Below are 18,969 nucleotides of genomic sequence, written 5' to 3' on the forward strand. Positions count from 1 at the left end.
ACCCAAAGCACATATATAGCCTTCTTATGTCATATAGTAACCATTCAAGTTGATAAACAAGGTCTATACATATTCAAACCAGAAAAAGCATGTATCTACCCCTAACCCTAAACTCTGTCTTAAGTGGTTTTGGGTTTCAAACATGGAAATTTCACAAACCTCCCAAAAGCTTCATTTTACAGTGACTACTTAAGCAGGATCCAGGCTTACCTTTTCATTTTCATGTTTTAAACTTGTTTAAATCTTGTTCAAACCTAGGATTTGACCAAGATTCGAATGGGCATAAAAAATTAGAAAAAACAGAAAATGAAAAACCAAATAACATAGCCTTCTTATGTAATATAGTAAGCATTAGTTGATAAACAAGGTCTAGACGACATATTCAAACCAAAAAAAAATGTATCTACCCTAACCCTAAACTTTGTCTTATAGTAAGCATTCAAGTTGATAAACAAGGTCTAGACATATTCAAACAAGAAAAATCATCTATCTACCCTTAACCATAAACTCTTTCTTATGAAGTCAAACATGAAGAGATGTGGTTTTGGGTTTCAAACATAAAATTTCAAGTACCTCCCAAAAGCTTCATTTTAGAGTGAATAGTTAAGAATGATTCATGCTTACCTTTCCATTTTGATGTTTTAAACTTGTTTCAATCTTGGTCAAACCTAGGATTTGACCAAGATTCAAATGGGTTTAACAATTAAAAAAATTAGAAAAATGAAAAATCAAAGCACATAGTATTCTTATGTCACATAGTAAGCATTCAAATTGATAAACAAGGTCTAGACATATTCAAACTAGAAAAATCATCTATCTACCCTTAACCATAAACTCTATCTTATGAAGTCAAACATGAAGAGAAGTGGTTTTGGGTTTCAAACATAAAAATTCAAGTACCTCCCAAAAGCTTCATTTTAGAGTGAATAATTAAGAATGATTCATGCTTACCTTTCCATTTTGATGTTTTAAATTTGTTTCAATCTTGGTCAAACCTAGGATTTGTCCAAGATTCAAATGGGTTTAACAATTAAAAAATAGAAAAATGAAAAAGCAAAGCACATAGTATTCTTATGTCATATAGTAAGCATTCAAGTTGATAAACAAGGTCTATACATATTCAAACCAGAAAAAAGCATGTATCTACCCATGCATAACCCTATACTTTGTCTTCTGAAGTCAAGCATGAAGAGAAGTGGATTTGGGTTTCAAACATGGAAATTTCAAAAACCTCCCAAAAGCTTCATTTTAGAGTGACTAAGAAGGATCCAGGCTTACCTTTTCATTTTCATGTTTTAAACTTGTTTAAATCTTGGTCAAACCTAGGATTTGACCAAGATTCAAATGGGCATAAAATTTCAAAAAAATAAAAAAACTGAAAGACCAAAGCACATAGTATAGCCTTCTTATGTCATATATATATAGTAAGCCTTCAAGTTGATGAACAAGCTAGGTCTAGACATATTCAAAACAGAAAAAAGCATGTATCTACCCCCTAACCCTTAACTATGTCTTATGAAGTCAAGCATGAAGAGAAGTGGTTTTGGGTTTCAAACATGGAAATTTCAAAAACTTCCCAAAAGCTTAATTTTAGAGTGAATAAGAAGGATCCAAGCTTACCTTTTCATTTTCAGGATTTATGCTTGTTTAAATCTTGGTCAAACATAGGATTTGACCAACACACATATATATAGTCTTCTTATGTCGACCATATAGTAAGCATTCAAGTTGATAAACAAGCATGTGATCGATCTAGACATATTCAAACCTGATAAATCATGTATCTACCCCTAACCCTAAACTCTGTCTTATGAAGTCAACCATGAAGAGAAGTGGTTTAATTTGGGTTTCAACCATTGAGATTTCAAGACCCCCCCAAAAGCTTCATTTTAGAATGACTTAAGAAGGATCCAGGCTTACCTTTTCATTTTCATGTTTTAAACTTGTTTAAATCTTGGTCAAACCTAGGATTTGACTAAGATTCAAATGGACATAAAAAATTCAAAAACATTGTCTTCTTATGTCATACAGTAAACATTCAAGTTGATAAACAAAGTCTAAACATATTCAAACAAGAAAAATCATGTATCTACCCCTAACCCTAAACTCTGTCTTATGAAGTCAAACATGAAGATACGTACGTGGTTTTGGGTTTACAATATGGAAATTTCAAAATCCTCCCAAAAGCTTTATTTTAGAGTGAGTAAGAAGGTTTATACATGTGTTCAAACCAGACAAATCATGTATCTACCCCCTAACCATAAACTCGGTCGATCTTATGAAGTCTAGCATGAAGAGAAGTCGTATGGGTTTCAAACATGGAAATTTCAAGAACCTCCCAAAAGCTTCATTTTAGAGTGACTAGAAAAGATCCAGCCTTGCCTTTTCATTTTCATGTTTTAAAATTGTTTAAATCTTGGTCAAACCTAGCTAGTATTTGACCAATATTCAAATGGGCATAAAATTCAAAAAAATGAAAAAATAAAAAACTAAAGCACATAGCCTTCTTATGTCATATATCTATAGTAAGCCTTCAAGTTGATGAACAAGGTCTAGACATATTCAAAATAGGAAAAGCATTATCTACCCCCTAACCCTTAACTATGTCTTATGAAGTCAAGCATGAAGAGAAGTGGTTTTGGTTTCAAACATGGAAATTTCAAAAACTTCCCAAAAAAGCTTAATTTTAGAGTGAGTAAGAATGATCGAGGCTTACCTTTTCATTTTCATGTTTTAAACTTGTTTTAAATCTTGGTCAAATTAACCTAGCTAGTATTTGACCAAGATTCTAATGGGCATAAAATTCAAAAAAAAATCAGAAAAATGAAAAACCAAAGCACATAGCCTTCTTATGTCATAAAGTAAGAATTCAAGTTGATAAACAAGGTCTAGACATATTCAAACTAGACAAATCATGTATCTAACCCTAACACTAAACTCTGTCTTATGAAGTCAATCATGAAGATGAGTGGTTTTGGGTTTCAAACATGGAAATTTCAAGAACCTCCCAAAAGATTCATTTTAGAGTGACTAAGAAGGACCCATGGTTACCTTTTCATTTTCATATTTTAAACTTGTTTAAATCTTTGTCAAACCTAGGATTTTACCAACACACATATAGTCTTCTTATGTCATATAGTAAGCATTTAAGTTGATAAACAAGCATGCATGTCTAGACATATTCAAACCCAACAAATCATGTATCTACCCAAACCCTAAACTCTGTCTTATGAAGTCAACCATGAAGAGAAGTGGTTTTGGGTTTCAAACATTGAGATTTCAAGAACCCCCCAAAAGCTTCATTTTAGAATGACTAAGAAGGATCCATGCTTACCTTTTCATTTTATGTTTTAAACTTGTTTAAATCTTGGTCAAACCTAGGATTTGACCAAGATTCAAATGGGCATAAACATTCAGAAAAAACAAAAAATGACAAACCAACGCACATATAGTCTTCTTATGTCATATAGTAAGCATTCAAGTTGATGAACAAGGTCTAGACATATTCAAAACAGAAAAGGCATGTATCTACCCCCTAACCCTTAACTTTGTCTTATGAAGTCAGACATGAAGATAAGTGGTTTTGGGTTTCAAACATGGAAATTTCAAAAACATCCCAAAAGCTTAATTTTTGAGTGACTAAGAAGGACCCAAGCTTACCTTTTCATTTTCATGTTTATACTTGTTTAAATCTTGGTCAAACATAGGATTTGACCATGATTCAAATGGGCATAAACATTCAGAAAAAATTAAAAAATAAAAAACCAACGCACATTAGTAGCCCAAAATCGAACCAGTAGTTGGATATTTTTGAACATGATCTGTAGTAGTGGGCAAAACCCTAGATTAACCTATTTAATCATAGATTCGTAGGTCGTTTTTTCTACTTTTTCATTATTACTATGCAGCACTTGTGTGTTTGCCCGTCGAGTGAAACTCGGAGGAAGAGGGATCACTCGGAAGGAGAGAAGAAGGGAGTGCATTATGGTGTCTCCCCTTTTTCGGGTGATGATATTGACTGTTGTGCAGGTTTTGTCAGTGAGCAGGAGGTGCGAGCGAGCGAGCGAGCGAGTCGAGCGAGGCCGAGAATGAGAGAGATTTCTTTTTTCTGTGAGAGGGACAACCGAAGGATCCTGAAGGACCCAGAGACTTCCAATACGCATCCTGAAGCATCTTCTCTTGACAAAGAAGATGGCCGGGAGTTTGCGTACCTACTGCACGTGACTTGTGCTCACTGAAGTGTGGGACCTCACGCATGGGCACCACACGTAAGTGACAGACCTGTTGGTGTAATAACTCAGTTGATTATTATAGTGCATTAGAACAAAGTTTCCTATGGATTCAAGGGTAGGAAATCCAAGTTAACTCATTTACATGACATTAATTTTTCCATGAAGCAAAGTTAACACATCTATCAATTGGTACATTTTGGAGTGACTAAGAAGGATCAAGGCTTACTTATTCGTTTTCACGTGTTAAACTTGTTTAAATCTTGCTCAAACCTAGGATTTGACCAAGATTCAAATGGGCATGAAAATAAATAAAAAAATAATGAAATACCAATGCACATAGTCTTCTTATGTCATATAGTAAGCATTCAAGATGATAAACAAGGTCTAGACATATTCAAACCAGGCAAATCATGTATCTACGCCCTAATGACCCTAAACTCCGTCTTATGAAGTAAGGCATGAAGAGAAGTGGTTTTGGGTTTCAAACATGGAAATTTCAAGAACATCCCAAAAGCTGCTTCATTTTAGAGTGACTAAGAAGGATCCAGGCTTACCTTTTCGTTTTCATATTTTATACTTGTTTAAATCTTGGTCAAACCTAGCTAGTATTTGACCAAGATTCTAATGGGCATAAAATTCAAAAAAATCAGAAAAATGAAAAACCAAAGCACATAGCCTTCTTATGTCATAAAGTAAGAATTCAAGTTGATAAACAAGGTCTAGACATATTCGAACTAGACAAATCATGTATCTAACCCTAACACTAAACTCTGTCTTATGAAGTCAATCATGAAGAGAGAAGTGGTTTTGGGTTTCAAACATGGAAATTTCAAGAACCTCCCAAAAGATTTATTTTAGAGTGACTAAGAAGGATCCATGGTTACCTTTTCATTTTCATATTTTAAACTTGTTTAAATCTTTGTCAAACCTGGGATTTGACCAAGACTCAAATGGGCATAAAAATTCAGGAAAAAACAAAAAGAATGATAAACCAAAGCACATAGCATTATTTATGTCGTATAGTAAGGCATTAAAGTTGATAAACAAGGTCTAGACATATTCAAACCAGAAAATCATGTATATATCTGCCCCTAACCTTAAACTCTGTCTTAATTATGAAGTCAATCATGAAGAGAAGTGGTTTTGGGTTTCAAACATGAAAATTTCAAGAACATCCCAAAAGATGCTTCATTTTAGAGTGACTAAGAAGGATCCAGGCTTACCTTTTCGTTTTCATATTTTATACTTGTTTAAATACCGGTCAAACCTAGGATTTGACCAAGATTCAAATGGGCATAAAATTCAAAAAATTAGAAGAATGAAAAACAAAAGCACATAGTCTTCTTATGTCATATAGTAAGCATTCAAGTTGATAAACAAGGTTTATACATGTGTTCAAACCAGACAAATCATGTATCTACCCCCTAACCATAAACTCGGTCGATCTTATGAAGTCTAGCATGAAGAGAAGTCGTATGGGTTTCAAACATGGAAATTTCAAGAACCTCACAAAAGCTTCATTTTAGAGTGACTGGAAAAGATCCAGGCTTGCCTTTTCATTTTCATGTTTTAAAATTGTTTAAATCTTGGTCAAACCTAGCTAGTATTTGACCAAGATTGAAATGGGCATAAAATTCAAAAAAAATGAAAAAACAAAAAAACTAAAGCACATAGCCTTCTTATTTCATATATATATAGTAAGCCTTCAAGTTGATGAACAAGGTCTAGACATATTCAAAACAGAAAAAGCATGTATCTACCCCCTATAACCCTTAATTAACTATGTCTTATGAAGTCAAGCATGAAGAGAAGTGGTTTTGGTTTCAAACATGGAAATTTCAAAAACTTCCCAAAAGCTTAATTTTAGAGTGAGTAAGAAGGATCGAGGCTTACCTTTTCATTTTCATGTTTTAAACTTGTTTAAATCTTGGTCAAATTAACCTAGCTAGTATTTGACCAAGATTCTAATGGGCATAAAATTCAAAAAAATCAGAAAAATGAAAAACCAAAGCACATAGCCTTCTTATGTCATAAAGTAAGAATTCAAGTTGATAAACAAGGTCTAGACATATTCAAACTAGACAAATCATGTATCTACCCCTAACACTAAACTTTGTCTTATGAAGTCAATCATGAAGAGAAGCGGTTTTGGGTTTCAAACATGGAAATTTCAAGAACCTCCCAAAAGCTGCTTCATTTTAGAGTGACTAAGAAGGATCCATGCTTACCTTTTCATTTTCATATTTTATACTTGTTTACATCCTGGTCAAACCTAGGATTTGACCAAGATTCAAATGGGCATAAAATTCAAAAAAAATAGAAGAATGAAAAACAAAAGCACATAGTCTTCTCATGTCATATAGTAAGCATTCAAGTTGATAAACAAGGTCTAGACATATTCAAACCTGGCGAATCATGTATCTACCCCTAACCCTAATTAAACTACGTCTTATGAAGTCAACCATGAAGAGAAGTGGTTTTGGATTTCAAACATTGAGATTTCAAGAACCCCCCAAAAGCTTCATTTTAGAATGACTAAGAAGGATCCATGCTTACCTTTTCATTTTCATGTGTTTTAAACTTGCTTAAATCTTGGTCAAACCTAGGATTTGACCAAGATTCAAATGGGCATAAACATTCAAAAAAAATCAAAAAATGAAAACCAAAGCACATAGCTTAGCTTCTTATGTCATATATATATACAGTAAGCATTCAAGTTGATGAACAAGGTCTAGACATATTCAAAACTTAAAAGCATGTATCTACCCCTAACCCTTAACTATGTCTTATGAAGTCAAGCATGAAGAGAAATGGTTTTGGGTTTCAAACATGGAAATTTCAAAAACATCCCAAAAGCTTAATTTTAGAGTGACTAAGAAGGACCCAAGCTTAATTTCAAGAACACCCCTCACAAATCTTCATTTTAGAGTGACTAAGAAGGATCGAGGCTTATCTTTTCATTTACATGTTTTAAACTTGTTTAAATCTTGGTCAAACCTAGGATTTGACCAAGACTCAAATGGGCCTAAAAATTCAAAAAAATGAAAAAAAAACCAAAACACATAGCCTTCTAATGTCATATATAGTAAGCAGCATTCAACTTGATGAACATGGCCGGTCTAGACATATTCATAACATAAAAAGCATGTATCTACCCCCTAACGCTTAACTCTGTCTTAATTATGAAGTCAAGCATGAAGAGAAGTGGTTTTGGGTTTCAGACATGGAAATTTCAAAAACTTCCCAAAAGCTTAATTTTAGAGGGACTAAGAAGGATCCAAGCTTACCTTTTCATTTTCATGTTTTAAGCTTGTTTAAATATTGGTCAAACATAGGATTCAAATGGGCATAAACAATTAGAAATAAACAGAAAAAAATGAAAAACCAAATAACATAGCCTTCTTATGTAATATAGTAAGCATTAGTTGATAAACAAGGTCTAGACATATTCAAACCAAAAAAATCATGTATCTCTACCCCTAACCCTAAACTCTCGGTCTAATGAAGTCAAGCATGAAAAGAAGTGGTTTTGGGTTTCAAACATGGAAATTTCAAAAACCTCCCAAAAGCTTCATTCTGGAGTATTGTGACTAAGAAAGATCCATGATTACCTTTTCATTTTCATGTTCTAAACTTTTTTAAATCTTGGTCAAACATAGGATTTGACCAAGATTTTAATGGGCATAAAAAAATCGAAAAAAATCAAAAAATGAAAAACCAAAGCACATATATAGCCTTCTTATGTCATATAGTAAGCATTCAAGTTGATAAACAAGGTCTATACATATTCAAACCAGAAAAAGCATGTATCTACCCCTAACCCTAAACTCTGTCTTACGAAGTCAAGCATGAAGAGAAGTGGTTTTGGGTTTCAAACATGGAAATTTCAAAAACCTCCCGAAAGCTTAATTTTAGAGTGAGTAAGAAGGTTTATACATGTGTTCAAACCAGACAAATCATGTATCTATCCCCTAACCATGCATAAACTCGGTTGATCTTATGAAGTCTAGCATGAAGAGAAGGCGTTTTGGGTTTCAAACATGGAAATTTCAAGAACATCCCAAAAGCTTCATTTTAGAGTGACTAATAAGGATACAAACTTCCCTTTTCATTTTCATGTTTTAAACTTGTTTAAATCTTGGTCAAACCGCCTAGGATTTGACCAAGATTCAAATGGGCATACAAATTCAGAAAAAAAATCAAAAACCAATGCACATAGCATTCTTATGTCATATATATAGTAAGCATTAAAGTTGATAAACAAGGTCTAAACATATTCAAACCAGACAACTCATGTATATATCTACCCCTAACCCTAAACTTTGTCTTATGAAGTCAATCATGAAGAGAAGTGGTTTTGGGTTTCAAACATGGAAATTTCAAGAACCTCCCAAAAGCTTTATTTTAGAGTGACTAAGAAGGATCCATGCTTACCTTTTCATTTTCATGATTTAAACTTGTTTAAATCTTTGTCAAACCTAGGATTTGACCAAAAGATTCAAATGGGCACAAAATTCAAAAAAAGCAGAAAAATGAAAAACCAAAGTACATAGTCTTCTTATGTCATATAGTAAGTGATACGTCTCCGACGTATCGATAATTTCTTATGTTCCATGCCACATTATTGATGATATCTACATGTTTTATGCATACTTTATGTCATATTTATGCATTTTCTGGAACTAACCTATTAACAAGATGCCGAAGAGCCACTTGCTGTTTTCTGCTGTTTTTGGTTTCAGAAATCCTAGTAAGGAAATATTCTCGGAATTGGACGAAATCAACGCCCAGGGGCCTATTTTCACACGAAGCTTCCAGAAGACCGAAGAGTCAACGAAGTGGGGCCACGAGGTGGCCAGAGGGTAGGGCGGCGCGGCCCAAGCCCTGGCCGCGCCGGCCTGTCTCCTGGGCCCCTCGCGACGCCCCTTGACCTGCCCTTCCGCCTACAAATAGCCTTCGTCGTGAAACCCCCAGTACCGAGAGCCACGATACGGAAAACCTTCCAGAGACGCCGCCACCGCCAATCCCATCTCGGGGGATTCAGGAGATCGCCTCCGGCACCCTGCCGGAGAGGGGATTCATCTCCCGGAGGACTCTACACCGCCATGGTCGCCTCCGGAGTGATGAGTGAGTAGTTCACCCCTGGACTATGGGTCCATAGCAGTAGCTAGATGGTTGTCTTCTCCTCATTATGCTTCATTGTCGGATCTTGTGAGCTGCCGAACATGATCAAGATCATCTATCTGTAATGCTATATGTTGTGTTTGTTGGGATCCGATGAATAGAGAATACTATGTTATGTTGATTATCAATTTATATCTATGTGTTGTTTATGATCTTGCATGCTCTCCGTTATTAGTAGAGGCTCTGGCCAAGTTTTTGCTAGTAACTCCAAGAGGGAGTATTTATGCTCGATAGTGGGTTCATGTCTCCGTGAATCTGGGGGAGTGACAGAAACCTCTAAGGTTATGGATGTGCTGTTGCCACTAGGGATAAAACATTGATGCTATATCCGAGGATGTAGTTATTGATTACATTACGCGCAATACTTAATGCAATTGTCTGTTGTTTTCAACTTAATACTGGAAGGGGTTCGGATGATAACCTGAAGGTGGACTTTTTAGGCATAGATGCATGCTGGATAGCGGTCTATGTACTTTGTCGTAATGCCCAATTAAATCTCACAATACTCATCATAATATGTATGTGCATGGTCATGCCCTCTTTATTTGTCAATTGCCCAACTGTAATTTGTTCACCCAACATGCTATTTATCTTACGGGAGAGACACCTCTAGTGAACTGTGGACCCCGGTCCATTCTTTACATCTGAAATACAATCTACTGCAATACTTGTTCTACTATTCTCTGCAAACAATCATCATCCACACTATACATCTAATCCTTTGTTACAGCAAGCCGGTGAGATTGACAACCTCACTGTTTCGTTGGGGCAAAGTACTTGGTTTGTGTTGTGCAGGTTCCACGTTGGCGCCAGAATCCCTGGTGTTGCGCCGCACTACATCTCGCCGCCATCAACCTTCAACGTGCTTCTTGGCTCCTACTGGTTCGATTAAACCTTGGTTTCATACTGAGGGAAAACTTGCCGCTGTACGCATCACACCTTCCTCTTGGGGTTCCCAACGGACGCGTGCTGTACGCGTATCAAGCTCTTTTTCTGGCGCCGTTGCCGGGGAGATCAAGACACGCTGCAAGGGGAGTCTCCACATCCCAATCTCTTTACTTTGTTTTTGTCTTGCTTTACTTTTATTTACTACTTTGTTTGCTGCACTAAAACAAAATACAAAAAAATTAGTTACTTGTTTTACTTTACTTAATTCCATGCATGTTTTTATTTCACTAGTTAGGCTTAATGGAAAACAACAAAAATATTAGAGATCTTTATAGTATTTATCTTGAGTTAGGACATGAGGTGTTTGAAGAGAAAATTAAAAAACCTATGGAACTTTATATGCGTGCTAATGGCAATGTTATTAGTATGAATGCTTTGAACACTATTATTGCTAATGCTATGGAAGAATTTAAGCTTGGGGAAGCTGGTTTTGATGAGCATGATATTTTTAGTCCCTCAAGCATGGAGGAGAAAATTTACTTTGATGATACTTTGCCTCCCATTTATGATGATAGTGGTATTTTGGTGCCACCTGTTATGGAGGATAAATTTGATTATGATTACAATATGCCTCCTATATTTGATGATGAATATAATAATGATAGCTACTTTGTTGAATTCGCTCCCACTACAACTACTAAAATTGATTATGCTTATGTGGAGAGTAAAAAATTTATGCATGAGACTCATGATAAGAATGCTTTATGTGATAGTTATATTGTTGAGTTTGCTCATGATGCCACTAGATATTATTATGAGAGAGGAAAATATGGTTGTAGAAATTTTCATGTTATTAAAATGCCTCTCTATGTGCTGAAATTTTTGAAGCTATACTTGTTTTATCTTCCTATGCTTGTCACTTTGCTCTTCATGAACTTGTTTATTTACAAGATTCCTTTGCATAGGAAGCATGTTAGACTTAAATGTGTTTTGAATTTGCCTCTTGATGCTCTCTTTTGCTTCAAATACTATTTCTTGCGAGTGCATCATTAAAATTACTGAGCCCATCTTAATGGCTATAAAGAAAGAACTTCTTGGGAGACAACCCATGTTTTTACTACAGTACCTTTTTATTTTATATTTGAGTCTTGGAAGTTGTTACTACTGTAGCAACCTCTCCTTATCTTAGTTTTGTGCTTTGTTGTGCCAAGTAAAGTCGTTGATAGTAAGGTTCATACTAGATTTGGATTACTGCGCAGAAACAGATTTCTTTGCTGTCACGAATCTGGGCAAAATTCTCTGTAGGTAACTCAGAAAATTATGCCAATTTACGTGAGTGATCCTCAGATATGTACGCAACTTTCATTCAATTTGAGCATTTTCATTTGAGCAAGTCTGGTGTCTCAATAAAATTCGTCTTTACGAACTGTTTTGTTTTGACAGATTCTGCCTTTTATTTCGCATTGCCTGTTTTGATATGTTCGATGGATTTTTCGATTCCATTGACTTTCAGTAGCTTTGTGCAATGTCCAGAAGTGTTAAGAATGATTATGTCACCTCTGAACATGTATATTTTGATTGTGCACTAACCCTCTAATGAGTTATTTTGAGTTTGGTGTGGAGGAAGTTTTCAAGGATCAAGAGAGGGAGATGATACAACATGATCAAGGAGAGTGAAAGCTCTAAGCTTGGGGATGCCCCGGTGGTTCACCCCTGCATATATCAAGAAGACTCAAGCATCTAAGCTTGGGGATGCCCAAGGCATCCCCTTCTTCATCGACAACATTATCAGGTTCCTCCCCTGAAACTATATTTTTATTCCATCACATCTTATGTGCTTTGCTTGGAGCGTCGGTTTGTTTTTGTTTTTTTGAATAAAATGGATCCTAGCATTCTTTGTGTGGGAGAGAGACACGCTCCGCTGTTGCATATGGAGAAATATGTCCTTAGGCTTTACTCATAGTATTCATGGCGAAGTTTCTTCTTCGTTAAATTGTTGTATGGTTGGAAACGGGAAATGTTGCATGTGGTAGTGTATAATAAAATACTTGTAGAACATTGAGCTTTGATAACTTGATTCTTTGCAAATGTTTTGAGGTATTTAGATGGTAAGGCTTGCTGGATAAATAAGTTAAAATTAGTAGTGGATTGTTGTCTTTAAGCTTGTGCCGTACTACAAACTCTATTTAAATAGTTGAAGGCGTAGTTGGACTTGATAGCTTTCCATGTCTGAGAGTTCATCGTAATAACTAAGTTGTGCTGAAGGTCGAGGGAGCTAGCGGGGTACTTGTGCCACCGTGAACGGCCCTCCTTGGAGTAAATTTTAATCATGCTCTTAATGATGAACCTGCTAGTTGTTTGCAATAAGCTTGTGAGTTCTTTTCGACTAATGTTAAGCTACGGTTTTTGGCACTTCCACCATCCAAATTTGCTAGCCTCTTCAGTACTGTGCATTGCCTTTTGCTCACATTGAGAATTGTGCATACTTCGTCGGTACATCCAAACCCGTGGGGGAACTTTCTCTTGTTCTCCTACACATAAGCCCATACATCTCCTCAAAACAGCCACCATACCTACCTACCACAGCATTTCCATAGCTGTTCCGAGATATATTGCCATGCAACATCCATTTTACATTACATGCCATATTGTCATTTATTATTTATATATTGCTTTGCATGATCACATACAGCTGATGTGTGGTTTACCCATGTTACGCTAGATCATTGCACATCCTGCTACATTGGCAGAGGCATACAGTTTCATACATCATGTTTCATTCATTATGAGTTATTTGTACCAAAAAGTGTGTTGTCATAATTAGGATGTTGCCCCTAAAAATGAAAAGAGCCGTGGAGGCCATCAAAAAGAAAAAAAAAAGAAGAAAGAAAAAAGGAAAAAATGAAAAGAAAGAAAAAAAGAAAAAAAAAGAAAAAAAAGAGAGAATAAAGAAAAAGGGGGCAGCATTACTATCTTTTATCCACACTTGTGCTCATGTTTTAGCACCCGCATTATTCATAGTCATCATTTGTGCTCATGTTTAGCACCTACATTCATATGAGAGAGTTTTCATGTTTTACTAGTATAACTATGTGGGGAATTTACATTATAGAACTTGGGTTGTATATTCCAATGATGAGCCTCCTCAAAAGTGCTCTAGGTCTTCGTGAGCAACCAAGTTGGATGCACCCCACTAGTTCCATTGGAGAGCTTTCATACACATATAGCTCTATGTGCATCCGTTGCATGGCAATCACTACTCCTTGTATAGCTTTGATCATAAGGCTTCCTCTTGTCTAATGGTCATTTACAGCTTTGCAAGCCTTTCTTCCATTTGGCCTTCCAAACCCCCATTAACGTTCTTTATGCCATAACATCCTGGTGCTAATACCAAATGCTTGCGCTCACCGGTTGAGTAGACTTCGAAACAGTTGATTCATGACGTTCATGTTTATGTTTACTTGACTGAATCCTTCTTATGTTGTGAAAATTTACTTGATGCTTGGAATGAAGGATAGAACTTCTATGCTGAATACTTAATACATCTTTAATGAACTTTGTACGGTTGCATGTCTTTAAAGCAATAGTTCATGAAAACTTCTAGCTTGTCTAACTCTTGCATTATCATCTCTTATATCAATATAGATACTTGCTTTGAATGATTTGATCTCAGCTCATATGCTTTACAATAGTATGATCAAGGTTATGATGGCATGTCACTCCAGAAATTATCTTTTTTATCGTTTACCTGCTCGGGACGAGCAGAAACTAAGCTTGGGGATGCTGATACGTCTCCGACGTATCGATAATTTCTTATGTTCCATGCCACATTATTGATGATATCTACATGTTTTATGCATACTTTATGTCATATTTATGCATTTTCTGGAACTAACCTATTAACAAGATGCCGAAGAGCCAGTTGCTGTTTTCTGCTGTTTTTGGTTTCAGAAATCCTAGTAAGGAAATATTCTCGGAATTGGACGAAATCAACGCCCAGGGGCCTATTTTCACACGAAGCTTCCAGAAGACCGAAGAGTCAACGAAGTGGGGCCACGAGGTGGCCAGAGGGTAGGGCGGCGCGTCCCAAGCCCTGGCCGCGCCGGCCTATCTCCTGGGCCCCTCGCGACGCCCCTTGACCTGCCCTTCCGCCTACAAATAGCCTTCGTCGCGAAACCCCTAGTATCGAGAGCCACGATACAGAAAACCTTCCAGAGACGCCGCCGCCGCCAATCCCATCTCGGGGGATTCAGGAGATCGCCTCCGGCACCCTGCCGGAGAGGGGATTCATCTCCCGGAGGACTCTACACCGCCATGGTCACCTCCGGAGTGATGAGTCAGTAGTTCACCCCTGGACTATGGGTCCATAGCAGTAGCTAGATGGTTGTCTTCTCCTCATTATGCTTCATTGTCGGATCTTGTGAGCTGCCGAACATGATCAAGATCATCTATCTGTAATGCTATATGTTGTGTTTGTTGGGATCCGATGAATAGAGAATACTATGTTATGTTGATTATCAATTTATATCTATGTGTTGTTTATGATCTTGCATGCTCTCCGTTATTAGTAGAGGCTCTGGCCAAGTTTTTGCTAGTAACTCCAAGAGGGAGTATTTATGCTCGATAGTGGGTTCATGTCTCCGTGAATCTGGGGGAGTGACAGAAACCTCTAAGGTTATGGATGTGCTGTTGCCACTAGGGATAAAACATTGATGCTATGTCCGAGGATGTAGTTATTGATTACATTACGCGCAATACTTAATGCAATTGTCTGTTGTTTTCAACTTAATACTGGAAGGGGTTCGGATGATAACCTGAAGGTGGACTTTTTAGGCATAGATGCATGCTGGATCACGGTCTATGTACTTTGTCGTAATGCCCAATTAAATCTCACAATACTCATCATAATATGTATGTGCATGGTCATGCCCTCTTTATTTGTCAATTGCCCAACTGTAATTTGTTCACCCAACATGCTATTTATCTTATGGGAGAGACACCTCTAGTGAACTGTGGACCCCGGTCCATTCTTTACATCTGAAATACAATCTACTGCAATACTTGTTCTACTGTTTTCTGCAAACAATCATCATCCACACTATACATCTAATCCTTTGTTACAGCAAGCCGGTGAGATTGACAACCTCACTGTTTCGTTGGGGCAAAGTACTTGGTTTGTGTTGTGCAGGTTCCACGTTGGCGCCGGAATCCCTGGTGTTGCGCCGCACTACATCTCGCCGCCATCAACCTTCAACGTGCTTCTTGGCTCCTACTGGTTCGATTAAACCTTGGTTTCATACTGAGGGAAAACTTGCCGCTGTATGCATCACACCTTCCTCTTGGGGTTCCCAACGGACGCGTGCTGTACGCGTATCAGTAAGCATTCAAGTTGATGCATTAACAAGGTTTGGACATATTCAAACCATACAAATCATGTATCTACCCCCTAACCGTAAGCTCTGTCTTATGAAGTCAAGCTTGAAGAGAAGTGGTTTTGGGTTTCAAACATGGAAATTTCAAAAACCTCCCAAAAACTTCATATTAGAGTGACTAATTAAGAGGGATACAAGCTTCCCTTTTCGTTTTCATGTTTTAAACGTGTTTAAATCTTTGTCAAACCTAGGATTTGACCAAGATTCTAATATATGGGCATAAAATTAAAAAAAACAAAAAAATGAAAAACCAAAGCACATAGTCTTCTTATGTCATATAGTTAGCATTAAAGTTGATGACCAAAGTTTAGACATATTCAAACCAGACAAATCATGTATCTACCCCCTAACCCTAAACTCGGTCTTGTGAAGTCTAGCATGAAGAGAAGTCGTTTTGGGTTTCAAACGTTTAAGCCAAAAGCCCCTTTTTCAAATACTTCAAACTTATTCAAATTTGGTTCAAATTTGAAAGACATACAAGTTATAGCACACATAGTGCATACATTTTCACACATACTGCACTAGATAGATGCTAACCCTATAGTTTGAGGCCATTTGGATGAGGTAGAAAAAATTCTTGGATTAGAATCGTGTTGTTCGAACCCCGTAGTTGGATTTTTTTGAACCTTGATCTGTAGTACTGGGCAAAACCCTAGTTTAACCTATTTAATTATAGATTCGTATATCGATTTTTCTACCTTTTTATTATTACTATGCAGCACATGTGTGTTTGCCCGTCTAGCTAGTGAAACTCGGAGGAAGAGGGATCACTCGGAAGGACAGAAGAAGGGAGAGCATTATGGTGTCTCCCCTTTTTCGGGTGACGATGTTGACTATTGTGCAGGGTTTGTCAGTGAGCAGGAGGAGGTGCGAGCGAGCGAGCGAGCGAGTCGAGCGAGGCCGAGAATGAGAGAGATTTGTTTTTTTTTGTGTGAGAGGGACAACCGAAGGATCCTGAAGGACCCAAAGACTTCCAATACGCATCCTGATGCGTCTTCTCTTGACAAAGAAGATGGCTGGGAGTTTGCGTACCTATTATTGCACGTGACTTGTGCTCACTGATGTGTGGGACCTCACGCGTGGGCACCACACGTAAGTGACAGACCTGTTGGTGTAATAACTCAGTTGATTATTATAGTGCATTAGAACAAAGTTTCCTATGGATTCAAGGGTAGGAAATCCAAGTTAACTCATTTACATGACATTATTTTTTCCATGAAGCAAAGTTAACACATCAATCAATTGGTATATTTTGGAGTGACTAAGAAGGATCCATGCTTACTTATTCATTTTCACGTGTTAAACTTGTTTAAATCTTGCTCAAACCTAGGATTTGACCAAGATTCAAATGGGCATGAAAATAAAAAATAATAATGAAATACCAATGCACATAGTCTTCTTATGTCATATAGTAAGCATTCAAGATGATAAACAAGGTCTAGACATATTCAAACCAGGCAAATCATGTATCTACGCCCTAATGACCCTAAACTCCGTCTTATGAAGTAAGGCATGAAGAGAAGTGGTTTTGGATTTCAAACATGGAAATTTCAAGAACATCCCAAAAGCTGCTTCATTTTAGAGTGACGAAGAAGGATCCAGGCTTACCTTTTCGTTTTCATATTTTATACTTGTTTAAATCTTGGTCAAACCTTGCTAGTATTTGACCAAGATTCTAATGGGCATAAAATTCAAAAAATCAGAAAAATGAAAAACCAAAGCACATAGCCTTCTTATGTCATAAAGTAAGAATTCAAGTTGATAAACAAGGTCTAGACATATTCAAACTAGACAAATCATGTATCTAACCCTAACACTAAACTCTGTCTTATGAAGTCAATCATGAAGAGAGAAGTGGTTTTGGGTTTCAAACATGGAAATTTCAAGAACCTCCCAAAAGATTCATTTTAGAGTGACTAAGAAGGATCCATGGTTACCTTTTCATTTTCATATTTTAAACTTGTTTAAATCTTTGTCAAACCTGGGATTTGACCAAGACTCAAATGGGCATAAAAATTCAGGAAAAAACAAAAAGAATGATAAACCAAAGCACATAGTATTATTTATGTCGTATAGTAAGGCATTAAAGTTGATAAACAAGGTCTATACATATTCAAACCAGAATATCATGTATATATCTGCCCCTAACCTTAAACTCTGTCTTAATTATGAAGTCAATCATGAAGAGAAGTGGTTTTGGGTTTCAAACATGAAAATTTCAAGAACATCCCAAAAGCTGCTTCATTTTAGAGTGACTAAGAAGGATCCAGGCTTACCTTTTCATTTTCATATTTTATACTTGTTTAAATACCGGTCAAACCTAGGATTTGACCAAGATTCAAATGGGCATAAAATTCAAAAAATTAGAAGAATGAAAAACAAAAGCACATAGTCTTCTTATGTCATATAGTAAGCATTCAAGTTGATAAACAAGGTTTATACATGTGTTCAAACCAGACAAATCATGTATCTACCCCCTAACCATAAACTCGGTCGATCTTATGAAGTCTAGCATGAAGAGAAGTCGTATGGGTTTCAAACATGGAAATTTCAAGAACCTCACAAAAGCTTCATTTTAGAGTGACTGGAAAAGATCCAGGCTTGCCTTTTCATTTTCATGTTTTAAAATTGTTTAAATATTGGTCAAACCTAGCTAGTATTTGACCAAGATTGAAATGGGCATAAAATTCAAAAAAAATGAAAAACAAAAAAACTAAAGCACATAGCCTTCTTATGTCATATATATAGTAAGCCTTCAAGTTGATGAACAAGGTCTAGACATATTCAAAACAGAAAAAGCATGTATCTACCCCCTATAACCCTTAATTAACCATGTCTTATGAAGTCAAGCATGAAGAGAAGTGGTTTTGGTTTCAAACATGGAAATTTCAAAAACTTCCCAAAAGCTTAATTTTAGAGTGAGTAAGAAGGATCGAGGCTTACCTTTTCATTTTCATGTTTTAAACTTGTTTAAATCTTGGTCAAATTAACCTAGCTAGTATTTGACCAAGATTCTAATGGGCATAAAATTCAAAAAAATCAGAAAAATGAAAAACCAAAGCACATAGCCTTCTTATGTCATAAAGTAAGAATTCAAGTTGATAAACAAGGTCTAGACATATTCAAACTAGACAAATCATGTATCTACCCCTAACACTAAACTCTGTCTTATGAAGTCAATCATGAAGAGAAGCGGTTTTGGGTTTCAAACATGGAAATTTCAAGAACCTCCC

This window comes from Lolium perenne, chromosome 7 (genome assembly GCF_019359855.2).
Source record: "Lolium perenne isolate Kyuss_39 chromosome 7, Kyuss_2.0, whole genome shotgun sequence".
In the NCBI taxonomy this organism is placed as follows: Eukaryota; Viridiplantae; Streptophyta; class Magnoliopsida; order Poales; family Poaceae; genus Lolium; species Lolium perenne.